This window comes from Bubalus bubalis, chromosome 14 (genome assembly GCF_019923935.1).
Source record: "Bubalus bubalis isolate 160015118507 breed Murrah chromosome 14, NDDB_SH_1, whole genome shotgun sequence".
Classification (NCBI taxonomy): domain Eukaryota; kingdom Metazoa; phylum Chordata; class Mammalia; order Artiodactyla; family Bovidae; genus Bubalus; species Bubalus bubalis.
Genome location: NC_059170.1, coordinates 1,273,781 through 1,283,632, shown reverse-complemented (window position 1 = coordinate 1,283,632; position 9,852 = coordinate 1,273,781).

The following is a 9,852-nucleotide window of genomic DNA, read 5'->3' as shown; positions in this document are numbered from 1 at the left end:
TTTAAACTGAGGTTAGAAAGATGTGAAAAACTTAGAAATCAGTTTTCAAGATCTATATCTTCTCTGGCCTTTCACATCCACAATCACATTCTCCTCCTCTGTGTAGCAAACACTGTTAGTCACCCACCTCATGCCCGCGACCACTGCTTTGTCAGAAGAATCCTGAGTTTGTTCAGGAAGACAAATGTGCCAGCCAGTAGTCTGCTTTGCTTTCTATCCAACTACCTTTAGAGCTGGAGAGATAAAGTCTTATGACACACACTTGGCTATTGAGAAGTCAGTATAAATCCCTGGATGAGGCAGTCCTTTTAACAAAAAATTTAAAAAGCCTCTCTAGGAGGGTTTGCCTTGAACAGGGACACGATGCCTGGAGGTACATTAGCCATGGTGAAACCACAAGGATTAACATCACACGGCATACGGATCAGAAATGACAAAGGGGTCCTGATTTTTAGTGACATTCTTGAGCAACTGCATGATCCATGGAGATATTCCTTTAGGATTTGTAGGGGAGAAAAGTAAACCCCAACTCTTTGGCCGCAGTTAGACTTCCTGTCGTGTCTAGTTCCGTATGATCCTAATGAACCACAGTAGTTCAGGTATCTTCGGTGGTGGCCGTTTAGTCTCTAAGTCGTGCCCGACTCCTTTGCAATCCTATGGACTGTACCGCCAGGCTCCTCTGTCTCTGGCATTTCCCAGGCAGGAATACAGCAGTGGGTTGCCATGTCCTCGTCCCGGGGTTTCCCGACCCAGGGACTGAACTTGTGTTCCTGCATTGGTGGGTGTGTTCTTTACCTCTGAGCACCGGGGAAGCCCTCGCTCTCACTAAATACTCCACCAGTGGCCCCCAGGGCTGGTCCCCAGTCTGGCAACATCAGCACCACATTCCAACGTACAGAAATGCAGGACCTACTGAATCCGACGCTCTGGGAAGAACGGGTCCCAGTAGCCTGTATTTTGACAAGCTTGCAGGTGATGTTAATGCACATCAACTGCCTTGAGTTTAGGCTTTCTTCCCCTGACTTTTTATTAGCAGAATATCAAATACCCCTCAAGTGAAGTTATATATACACTGTTCCTCTTCTGTTAAAACAATCATCATGGCTCCCTGTTGCCTAATCAATAGAATAAAACCACATGAGTCAGCTATTCAAGGTTGCTGAAAATATTCTTAGTCATATTCTTCATTTAAAATTTTCTCTTATTTTATGTTTTATCAAATCACGTGATTCTAGTGGAAGTGCTATCTTAGTTGCAGACAGAATACGTACCCCACGGCCTCCCCCACCCAGCAATCTATACGTCACACCGTTGGTTGTCCTCATCCCTAACTGTATCCTTGGAAACCGTGGTCATTATTCTTCAAGCATTGTAACCGTGACCATCTTTACAAAACCTGCAAAAGGCTCTTTCTTTGGATTATGTGTGCCTTCATCTGTACCCCTTTAACAGTTCTGTGAATTGTTGTTGTTTCATTCCTGTAGTAATTTACAGAACTGAAGACTAAACCTTGATAATTATGTTTAAAAGAATGTAACATGTAATTACAATTAAACAAAATAAAATTTTATGCGTAGGTGCATCTTTGAAAAATACGTCCAAAAGCTTCATCTAATCATTATAATTTTTTATACATATGCATACTAAGTTATTATTGATTATTCATCTGGGACTCTGACACTGGAAGCATGTAGTGATGCCTTTACTTGTCATCATGTTATTTGAAATTTAAAGATGATAAGAGATAGATTCCTTTAAAAAAGTCAATTGCACAATGACAGAACAGTAATTAACTTTTAAATTAGGCAAAAGACACGTTTTTTTTTCTTAAAGGAATACAGTCGAATATAGAAATGAGGCTCTTAAAGGCAATCCTGGGGAAATAATTTTATTTCAGTAATTCCTTGTTAAAAGACTCACCTTTTACTTACAATTTTTAAATTTCTTGAAAAGTTAACATGTGGTGAGATTTTTTTCAATGTGGGAAGAAGCAAAGCTTTAATTATATGACAAAGCTGTCTTTTTCTTAGAATAATTTGAAGACTTTATAGAGAAATGCTATATAGAATATTAGAAAAAATATGACATATACTCAAAGGATTACAAAAATTGGTATGTTTAACACATTTACCAACTTTGTAATGGAAATACATGAAATGCCTGCTCATAACACCACTGATGAAAAACACATCCGTATGTTCTTAAGACCCACAAGTCCCCTCATCTTTCTCACACTGCATTTGCGTGCAGGTGTGCTAAGTTGCTTCAGTCGTGTCTGACTCTTTGCGACCCTATGGACTGTAGCCCACCAGGTTCCTCTGTCCATGGGATTTCCCAGGCAAGAATCCTGGCGTGGGTGGCCATTCCCTTCTCCAGGCGATGGTCCCAACCGAGGGATGGAACCTGCGTCTCTCGCGCTGCAGGCAGATTCTTAAATGACTGAGCTGCCAGGGAAGCCCCACTTATGTCGTATCACACATGCTTAAATTAAGTGGTTTGCTTTGTGATCTATTTCTAATTGAAAGGATCTGTTACATTATGGTCAGGAAATTTCTGCCTTTAGTTTCTGCCACTGGGACTTAGCTGTGTATATGTGTGTGTGTTTTCTTAATTACACTTAGGAAATAATTTTTTATCAACTCGGACTGTTGAAAACAAACAGGTGTTCATTCCTTCATGTATTATTTCATTTAGTTATTGGAAAATCATGCATGGTTGGTCCCGGCTCTTTCTAGGAAGATTCCTTATGTAAAAACTCATACATGTATAACCTTTTACCAACTTAAAATTCTGGGTTGATAATAACTTATAATTGAAAAGAGTCTGAAAAAGAATATATACATATATATGAATATGATAAATAAATAAATATATATATATATATATAGAGAGAGAGAGAGGGGGGGAAACCTGAACCATTAGGCTGTGTACCTAAAACCAGCACAACATTGTGGATCAACTATACATTAAGGAAAAAAATAAAATACAGGAAAAAAATTCTGTAGATCCTATTAAATATCTGATTAAGCACTTTTTATTCCATGTATTTTAATAAGGATTGTTAATTCACTCATTTTTTTTAAATAACTGTCTTCTTTAGTTTTCTTTTTTTTTAAGAAAGTTTTTGTTATATGTGAATGTGTGTAGTTTCCTGTTCAAACATTTCAGTTCCAAGCAAATGGAAAAATGGTACTGTTCACATTAATATTGCATGTCTTTCTTTTGTTTGAATCTGCCAACTATGTTTTACCATTTTTTTTTTTTGCCTCTAAGGCAGAAATTTCATGGCTCTACCACTGAGTAAACTATGTGGCTTTGGGAAAGTTATTTAACTTCTTTGTGATTCTATTTTCTCATTTGCAACACAGCCATAAAGTAGTGTTATCTTGCATAGTAGTTACTAATATAAAATAAGATAAAAATCTGTACAGTACTTAGAACAGTGACTGCTGGGCATTAAATGCTTCATAAATGCCTGTCTTTTTCTTTTCCTCCTCTACCATTATTTTAGTTGTGTTTCCTGTAATCAGTTCAGTTCAGTTCAGTCACTCAGTCCTGTCCGACTTTTTGCGACCCCATGAATCGCAGCATGCCAGGCCTCCCTGTCCATCACAAACTCCCGGAGTTCACTGAGACTCACGTCCATCGAGTCAGTGATGCCATCCAGCCATCTCATCCTCTGTCCTCCCCTTCTCTTCCTGCCCCCAATACCTCCCAGCATCAGAGTCTTTCCCAATGAGTCAACTCTTCGCATGAGGTGGCCAAAGTACTGGAGTTTCAGCTTTAGCATCAGTCCTTCCAAAGAAATCCCAGGGCTGATCTCCTTTAGAATGGACTGGTTGGATCTCCTTGCAGTCCAAGGGACCCTCAAGAGTCTTCTCCAACACCACAGTTCAAAAGCATCAATTCTTCGGTGCTCAGCCTTCTTCACAGTCCAACTCTCACATCCATACATGACCACAGGAAAAACCATAGCCTTGACTAGATGGACCTTTGTTGGCAAAGTAATGTCTCTGCTTTTTAATATGCTGTCTAGGTTGGTCATAACTTTCCTTCCAAGGAGTAAGCGTCTTTTAATTTCATGGCTGCAGTCACCATCTGCAGTGATTTTAGAGCCCCCCAAAATAAAGTCTGTCACTGTTTCCACATCTATTTCCCATGAAGTGATGGGACCAGATGCCATGATCTTCGTTTTCTGAATGTTGAGCTTTAAGCCAACTTGTTCACTCTCCACTTTCACATTCATGAAGAGGCTTTTGAGTTCCTCTTCACTTTCTGCCATAAGGGTGGTGTCATCTGCATATCTGAGGTTATTGATATTTCTCCCGGCAATCTTGATTCCAGCTTGTGTTTCTTCCAGTCCAGCGTTTCTCATGAGGTACTCTGCATATAAGTTAAATAAGCAGGGTGACAATATACAGCCTTGACATATTCCTTTTGCTATTTGGAACCAGTCTGTTGTTCCATGTCCAGTTCTAACTGTTGCTTCCTGACCTGCATACAAATTTCTCAAGAGGCAAATCAGGTGGTCTGATATTCACATCTCTTTCAGAATTTTCCACAGTTTATTGTGATCCACACAGTCAAAGGCTTTGGCATAGTCAAGAAAGCAAAAATAGATGTTTTTTCTGGAACTCTCTTGCTTTTTCCATGATCCAGCGGATGTTGGCAATTTGATCTCTGGTTCCTTTGCCTTTTCTAAAACCAGCTTGAACATCTGGAAGTTCACGGTTCATGTATTGCTGAAGCCTGGCTTGGAGAATTTTGAGCATTACTTTACTAGCGTGTGAGATGAGTGCAATTGTGTGGTAGTTTGAGCGTTCTTTGGCATTGGAATGAAAACTGACCTTTTCCAGTCCTGTGGCCACTGCTGAGTTTTCCAAATATGTGGGCATATTGAGTGCAGCACTTTCACAGCATCATCTTTCAGGATTTGAAAGAACTCAACTGGAATTCCATCACCTCCACTAGCTTTGTTCGTAGTGACGCTTTCTAAGGCCTACTTGACTTCACATTCCAGGATATCTGGCTCTAGGTCAGTGATCACACTATTGTGATTATCTGGGTCATGAAGATCTTTTTTGTACAGTTCTTCTGTGTATTCTTGCCACCTCTTCTTAATATCTTCTGCTTCTGTTAGGTCCATACCATTTCTGTCCTTTATTGAGCCCATCTTTACATGAAATGTTCGCTTGGTATCCCTAATTTTCTTGAAGAGATCTCTAGTCTTTCCCATTCTGTTGTTTTCCTCTATTTCTTTGCACTGATCGCTGAAGAAGGCTTTCTTATCTCTTCTTGCTATTCTTTGGAACTCTGCATTCAGATGCTTATATCTTTCCTTTTCTCCTTTGCTTTTCACTTCTCTTCTTTTCACAGCTATTTGTAAGGCCTCCCCAGACAGCCATTTGCTTTTTTGCATTTCTTTTCCATGGGAATGGTCTTGATCCCTGTCTCCTATACAATGTCACGAACCTCATTCCATAGTTCATCAGGCACTCTATCTATCAGATCTAGGCCCTTAAATCTATTTCTCACTTCCACTGTATAATCATAAGGGATTTGATTTAGATTTGATTTCCTGTAATCAGCATTTGGTTAAATTTTTTTTTGTTGTTACAATCTCAGATCTTTTGTCTTTTGATAAGGTTGTTTCTTTTCGTATTTATTATTTATAAGTTATTTGGACTTACTTTAGCATTTAGTTATGACCAACCTAGATAGCATATTCAAAAGCACAGACATTACTTTGCCAACAAAGGTTCGTCTAGTCAAGGCTATGGTTTTTCTTGTGGTCATGTATGGATGTGAGAGTTGGACTGTGAAGAAGGCTGAGTGCCGAAGAATTGATGCTTTTGAACTGTGGTGTTGGAGAAGACTCTTGAGAGTCCCCTGGACTGCAAGGAGATCCAACCAGTCCATTCTGAAGGAGATCAGCCCTGGGATTTCTTTGGAAGGACTGATACTAAAGCTGAAACTCCAGTACTTTGGCCACCTCATGCGAAGAGTTGACTCATTGGAAAAGACTCTGATGCTGGGAGGGATTGGGGGCAGGAGGAGAAGGGGACGACAGAGGATGAGATGGCTGGATGTCATCACTGACTCAATGGACATGAGTCTCAGTGAACTCCGGGAGTTTGTGATGGACAGGGAGGCCTGGCATGCTGCGATTCATGGGGTTGCAAGGAGTCGGACATGACTGAGAGACTGATCTGATCTGATCTTAGCATTTTTGTCTGTGCTCTTATTGTGTATGTTTATGGGTTTCTCTGTTCAGATATTTCCTGTTCTTTCCTATATATGTAAGTATCATAACCAAGTACATGTCAGTTACTCAGTTCTGTCTGACTGTTTTTGATCCCATGGATTGTAGCCCACCAGTCTCCTCTGTGCATGGAATTCTCCAGCAAGAATACTGGAATGGGTTGCCATTCCCTTCTTCAGGGGATCTTTCCCCATCCAGGGATGAAACCTGGGTCTCCTGCCTTGCCGCAGATTCTTTACCATCTGATCCACCAGGGAAGCCCATACCGCCCATATAAAACATGATCTGGACTCTTGACTTTTGCACCAAGAAAGTTAAAACATACCCCCTCCACCCCCAAACAACATGGCTTTGCTTTCCCTGGTTCCCGCCACCTGACTTCCCTCAGTTATGTCTCTATATAGATTCTTCTCCTTCTCCTTCCACTTGGAGGACTGTGCGTATCTTTCTTCTATAACCACACATTCACTCTAATTTACAATGGCAGAGTATCTTGCAAATAGTTGGCTGATACCCAATGGCTAGTGTTCTGAAACAGATTACTTTCTATTTTTATATGATTCTGGTCATTGGAATGAGAATTTGGGTAAAGAATGTAGGTAAACAGATGAGTTGACATTGCCATTTTTTGCTGTAACACATATGGTGTTTCTATTTCAATAAAACTGTTATTCCTCTTTCTCATTATTTCCTAATGACATCAAAGCCTGTGTGAGTATTGTGCTTTATATTTTTTAGCTAATAAAATAAGCAGTCCCCATGGTTCACATTGTTATGAGAGAAACCTAGACCCTTGTATTAATTATCACAGTTCAGTGTCTACTTTGCATTTGGCACATATCTCATAAAGCTGTCTAGAAGTCAACAAAGTGTGCTTTTAAAAAGGAAAGAGAAAACAACTTTGATTTCTTTCGATTACTATACCTTGGAAGCAGACTGTGGTTTCTCTTGGTGTTGGGCTCTACGTTCAAAGAAAATCTAATTTAAAATAACCTCCTTTTGCTCTTCCCTCGTGGACCCTGCACTTCTGCATCTGTTCCTTCAGCAGGCCCTCTTTTTAATCTCGATACCAAAGACTCTACTATTCTTCTTCCTTGTAAAATAAAATACAGATCTATGTTTTCAGAAAGTCTCCAAAAGGAGAAAACTTTGTGGAAGTGATAGTAGTGAGCATAGGGGATTCTTTCACGTTCTCATAGAGACCGACACACTCCCCCAGATCAATGATCTGGTGTCTCTGCTTCTTCCTTCTCCCTTGATTTTCTTTTCAAAGCAGCTCTAACCGCTGCGTGTGTCACCAGCCAAGTAGTTTCATAGAGTGTGAATGTTAAAGTGTGGTTGCTGTTGTTTTAGTTGCTAAATCGTGTCCAACTTTTTGGGACCTCATGGATTGTAGAATGCTAGGCTCCTCTGTGTGTGAAATTTCCCCAGCAAGAATACTGGAGTGGTTACCATTTCCTTCTCCAGGGAGTCGTCGCAACCCAGGGATCGAACCTGTGTCTCCTGCATTGGCAGGTGGATCCTTTACCGCTGAGCCACCAGGGAAGCATGAATGTTGTAATATTATACCCCTAAATCTTTCAGGATCACTCATGGTAGATTAATCTGATACGGGCATCTCAGACTTTCACTATAGACTGCATTAAGGCTTTTATTTAGCAAGATTAAATTGGGAGGGGGTATAGCAGGAGAGAAACCTGTATGCAGGTCAAGAAGTCACAGAACCTTACTTGAAACAATGGACTGGCTCAAAATCGAGAAAGGAGTAACACAAAGCTGTACTGGAGCATCAGCTTTAGCATCAGACTTCCAATGAATATTCAGGGTTGATTTCCTTTAAGATTGACTGGTTTGATCAACCCTGAATATTCATTGGAAGGACTGATGCTAAAGCTGACGCTCCAATACTCTGGACACCTTATGTGAAGATGTTAATTCTGGGAAAGATTGGAGGCAAAAGGAGAAGGGGGTGGCACAGGATGAGATTGTTAGATAGCATCACCCACTCAATGGTTGTGAATTTGAACAAACTCCGGGAGATAGTGGAGGATAGAGGAGCCTGGCGTGTTGCAGTCCATGGGGTCACAAAGAGTCAGGCACGCCTTGGCGACTGAACAGCAGCAAAGAGCAGGGGAGAAGCTAAGAGAATGAGCTTTGGACTGAGATTGGCATGACTTTCCCACACTGCTTCCATTGACAATCCCTTTATGACTGTGCTGTGCTTAGTCACTCAGTCGTGTCTGACTCTTTGTAACCCCGTGGATTGTAGCCCGCCAGGCTCCTCTGTCCAGAGGGATTCTTCAGACAAGAATACTGGAGTGGGCTGTCATGCCCTCCTTCAGGGGATCTTCCCAGCCCAGGGAAGAAGCCTGGGATGGAACCCAGGTGCAGGCGGATTCTTTACCATCTGAGCTACCAGGGAAGCCAAGGTGTAAAAACGTCCTGAGCTCAACTTTTCTTCAGCTGCAAAACTGGGATTATCTTAACAGTCTCTATGTTGTAGCGAGGACTAAATGAGATTGCACAGGAGTTCAGCACAGAGCTGGGCAAGGAGTGACCTGCAAAGCCAGCAAACAGCAGCAGCACAGATGTCTCTGGATTGTGTTTCTAGGTGACAGTGGCAAATGACCTTTTCCCTCACCACTGGATTCAGTCTGATAATTATCATCATGGCTAAAAGCACTGGTGTGTTTTCACTCTGGCTTTTCCACACCTCCCTTTGTGAGTGCACAAGGGTGGCCATTAAGTGTGCTTCCTCTCAATGTTATTCACTCTTCAGGTCTAGTCCATGTTCAAGTGTACGCTCCCTGTTGCCTCACCTTCTGAGAAAACTACGCATTACTTGACAGACAGATTAGCTTTAGGGAAGAGACAACAAACCGGTATCCAGCCTCTCTGCGCTGTTCTTATGAATGCTTCTGGCCATCTACCCCGGTTCCTGGTTGGAGAATAAGCCAGGGAGGGTATTCATAGCTATTCAGTCCATTTTTGCCCCTAGATAAATAAGCCCTGGTATTCCCGAGACCTCAGACTTTTTTCCCACAAAGCAGTGGCCAGTGATTTGCCAATACTTTATAAGGATTTTTAGAAGCCAGTCGACACGCATTCACAACACAGAAATTCTTAGGTTTGGGGGGTTAATTCAGTCACTTGCGTTGCTGACCCAAGTCTATGCTCCCGAGGTTTCATTGTCTGCCTTCTGCACACGTTATCTCCCAAGTTCCTCTCTGGACCGTTGCCCACAGGGCGCTGATTGTTCCTGTGAAGGATGGCTTTTACTTACATGCATCTTTTCTAACCTCTGTGTTATTTGTGTGAAGGGGAGTTCTGGTTGCTGAGGCCACCGGGAGTGCTGTGGGTGCTTTCCGTGTTAGGTGTCTTCTCCACTGGCTCTAAGCAACACCATGCAGCCTTTCTTACCGGTTTCTTTGGCTGTGTTGCCAGGCGTATGCTTGCCTGAATCCCCTGGCTTAATGCCTTTTCTTATTAACTACATCCGGCATGCTGTACCCAAAACTAACCGTTCTGATCTTTTCCCTGAGTGTCGTCATATCTCTGTTTCTCTCTTAATTCTCTGGCTTCTTTTCCTT